Below are 3,821 nucleotides of genomic sequence, written 5' to 3'. Positions count from 1 at the left end.
GTGATGGATTATATACAAGTCCTGGAGGATAAGCATTTTCTAGTTCCAGACATTTCCCAGGGCCTCACCTATGTTGCATTATCAGGGAATTAAGTGTCAAATGTTTCTTTTGATTTTTGCCTGTTTGGGCTGGTTTGATTATTGCAGAGCACATGTCTTCTGTCAGTCATTGGCTGGGTCTGCATGGTACAAGCCTAGACACACACACACACACACACACACACACACACACACACACACACACGTGTCAATTCAGAAAAAAAAATCAGACAAGTTATTTGGTGTTGTGTAGTTGTCGTTGTTTATTGCTTACCCCATGAGTTAGCTTACATAAATAGTTACACAATTTTTTCTTTGCCTTTTTACTGGTCATTTGACATCATTTAGATGTAGGTGACATCTATCCAACATCGATATGATACCTGATGAGTTCCTAAGTCTTTGTAGACAGCGTGGAAAGTAGGGACATGAAATGTCGGTTTTGTCACTTCCTACTGCTCACTGAGGTCAGAGGAGAGTGCTCAGAGGTGGCCATCGAGGTAGAGGTGAGAAGAGAGGTGAGGGAGTATTCCACCAAAGAAGCACTGCACCCCTCTGTCTCCTAGAGGGTCCTGCTTTTGTTTTGGGTACTGTTCTGAGAAGAAGTTCTTTTTACATGAGTCTTCCGTTTGTTTTCTTTTCCTTTTTCCCTTTCTAAAGGAGACAGTGGGATGATGTTTGTACAGTAAAGAGGTCATCAGCTCTCCTTGGGGGAAAGTGTCAGGGAAAGCTTCCAGAGGGAGGGATGTGAGAGCTGGCTCTTGAAGAGCAAATAAGAGTCTTCCAAGTGGCTGGAATTGGGAGGAAAATGGGAGCAGGGACATTCAAGGAAGAAGAACTCTCTAGGATGTGCGGTGGCGGCAGGGAGGCAAGGAACTGATGGCAAATGAAGAAACAGCAAGTCGTTTATTATGGATGGAGCTTAGCGCCTTGGGTGGAGACAACAGATGAGCCCTCAGTAGCGGTGGCCATATCAGCAGAGGCGATTGTGTATGTCACACTAACATTTCGACTCTATTCGAGGGAGCCTTTGAAGGGTTTTAAGCAACATGTATACCAATCAGATCTGCGTTTACAAGCATCCTTCTGGGAAGTGGAAGGGTGACTCACAACTGCAGGAGAACTCAGGAGCCCCGTTGAAATGTACTTCAGACATCCAGGGGAAGATGCTGGTTGGAAAAGTGCAGGTGGAGAGGAGTAGACAGATGTGGGAACCATTGAGAGGTCAATTGGCACAATCTGGGGCAAGTCTCGAGTGGGGGACTAGGGAGAGGTTAGGCGATTTGGATGGTTCCCAGACTTTTGTGTTGGGGTTTCCATGAAATGGTGGAATTATTAGCAAGGAGAAACTGTGTAAGAAGCACAAGATAGTTTTGTTTTAAGCAGGGAATGGTAGATGAGAGCACTGTTTTGATTGTGCTGATTTTGAAATGCCTATAGAATATCTGTGGATATGGACTAAAAGACTAAGATTTGGAGCTAGACTGGCTGGGTGTACTCTAGCTCTCTTGTTCTTGCTGTGTGATCTTAAGGCAAGTTACTTGACATCTTTGTTAAAGGGATGATAATAATAGTGTTTGCCCCTAGAGTTATCATGATATTTGCATGAGTTAATGAATAAGATATTTAAAAGTGTGCCTAGCACATGCTAAGTACATATAATCCTTTGCTACTATTATAGCTGTTTATGGTAGTGTATGGTAAGCAATTGGCTATAAAAATCTAGGGATCTGGGCTTGAGATGAATGTCTTGGAATTATAGTAGAATCTGTGGCTGTGGATAAAGTTTTTTTTTAATGGTTGCAAATTCTTTGACATTATCCATTTTAAGAGGTAGAGCATATGTCCCTTCCACCTGGAATTTCATAGATATGTGACTTGTATGTTACCAAAAAATGAAGTGGAAGTGACACTGTGAGACTTCTGAGACTAGGTTGGAAAAGTTAATGTAGCTGCTGCCTTGCTGATTGTGATACTTGTGCCTGACACCCGAAGTTGTCAGGTAAAAGTTCTGAACTGCCAATGGTGTGGGGAAATCCAGGCTGCTTGTGGCGATCACGTGTTGGTATTACTGTTGGTAACCCCAAACCAGGCATCAGATGTGTGAGTACAAGATTCCTTCTTCTAGTCTGTCTTAGTCAGTTGGGGCTGCTACGACAAGATACCACAGACTGGGTAGCTTAAGCAAAAACCTTTTATCTCTCACATTCTGGAGCTAAGCCAAGATCAAGGTGCCAGAAGATCCACTGTCTGATGAGGGCCAGATTACTGGTTTGTAGACAGCTGTCTTCTTGCTGTATCCTCAAAGAGAAAGTTCTAGTCTTTTCCTCTTCTTATGAGGACACTAATCTCATCCGGGTGATTTTTGCCTATTTGGGATGGCCCGATTGTTGCAGAGAACAGGTCTCCTGTCAGTCACTGGCTATGTCTTCAGGGTACAAACCTAGACACACACACACACCTTCATTCAGAAGAAAAAAAATCAGACAAGTTATTTGGTGTTGTGTAGTCATTATTGCTTGCATAGTTATATGATTTTTTCTTTGCTTTGTTACTGGTCACTTGGCATCATTTAGATGTAGGCAACATCTTTACAGCATCAATATAATACCTGATGCATTCCTAAGGCTTTGTAACTAGCATGGAAAGGTCAGTTATCCCACATGCTACTGCTCACTAAAGTCAGCGGGAAAGTGCTCAGAGGTGACTCTCAAGGTAGAGGTGAGAAGAGGAGTGAGGGAGTATTCCAAGGAAGAAGCACTGCACCCGTCTGACTCCTAGAGGGTCCTCCATTACCTTATCCAAACCTAATTATCTCCCCCAAGGTCTCATCTTCTAATGCCATCGCATTGAGGGTTAGGGTTTCAACATGCACATTTCTGGGGGACAAAAACATTCAGTGCATAATACAATTCCCAGCCCCTAAGTTACCTCTAGCCTCTGATTCCTCTCAGCTCAGGCCCCAGACATTCGGGGTAGAGAGTAGTCATCATCACTGTGTCCTTTTCTGATTCTTGACACATAGAATCTGTAGGGGTAATAAAATGGTTGCCTTAGGCTTCTAAATTCCAAGATCATTTGTTCTACAGCACAAGTAACAGACACAGGATGAACTCACCCAAGGAAATTATGTATGCAAGATGAGAAGAACAAATGCTTGATGATTAAACCTTGAGAAAGAGCAGCATTTGAGTGGCAGGAGAATAAGAGGACCGTAGAGGATGCTTTTGTCTCTTACAAAAGGTTAAAGAAAACTATGCAAGTAGTGGCATGGAAGAAGACAATGAGGAGAAAAATCAAGTAGAGAAAGCAAGTATCACAGGGAGGTAGAGGTAAAGTTGTAATGGTAAGTAAGTGCCTATTAAGCTTGGTCATTCCGAAGTTAGGAGTCTTTGAGCCATGTGAACAGAATGGTGAGGACAGAAGCAGCCTGTGGATGGTCTGAAGACTGAGGGGAGAAAAGACAAATATGGAAAATCCTTCCAAAGAACTTGTTAATAAATGGAAGGGCTGGCCAGGCATGATGGCTTATGCCTGTGATCTCAGCACTCTCGGAGGTTGAGGAGGGAGGGTCACTTGAACCCAAGAGTTCTAGGCCGTGGTGAGCTGTGGTTGTGCCACTATACTCCAGCCTGAGTGACAGAGTGAGAGCCTGTCTTGAATTTTTTTTAAAAAGGAAGGGAGATCTAGGATGGTCAGCTGAGGGAACTGCAAGTAAAGAGAAATAACTTTCTTTAAGATGAAAGGGGCTTAATGATGCTTGCTGAAGTTAGAGGAAAGAA

The sequence above is a fragment of the Carlito syrichta genome, unplaced genomic scaffold (genome assembly GCF_000164805.1).
Source record: "Carlito syrichta isolate Samal-C Ts95f unplaced genomic scaffold, Tarsius_syrichta-2.0.1 Scaffold153679, whole genome shotgun sequence".
Lineage (NCBI taxonomy): Eukaryota > Metazoa > Chordata > Mammalia > Primates > Tarsiidae > Carlito > Carlito syrichta.
Note: the sequence above shows the minus strand (reverse complement) of the source record.